At 61.0% G+C, this 200-nt stretch overlaps 1 protein-coding gene across 1 annotated transcript in view; it reads left to right on the top strand.

The window, feature by feature from the left end:
- Positions 1-200, top strand: part of LOC105000550 (unconventional myosin-XVB-like) — a 25,118-nt gene that overhangs the window by 14,962 nt on the left and 9,956 nt on the right.

Genomic DNA, 200 nt, shown 5'->3' on the forward strand with positions numbered 1-200 from the left:
CTGGAAGCTGGAGAGTGTCTGCTGGGTCGTGAGCCTGCTGAATCTGGCCTGGCTTGAGGGGGAGCATGGGGTCCCAAGGGTGCCGAGATGGGTCCTGTCCTCGGGCTCATCCATTGTGCCCCCAAGAAGAGGCCTGGGTGCCCTTGGTTTTGCTCTGAGGGTTCGGGGGCCTTATTGGAGTGCCCAGGACTAGAATCCTT

This window comes from Bison bison, unplaced genomic scaffold (assembly GCF_000754665.1).
Source record: "Bison bison bison isolate TAMUID 2011002044 unplaced genomic scaffold, Bison_UMD1.0 scf7180017864371, whole genome shotgun sequence".
NCBI lineage: Eukaryota > Metazoa > Chordata > Mammalia > Artiodactyla > Bovidae > Bison > Bison bison.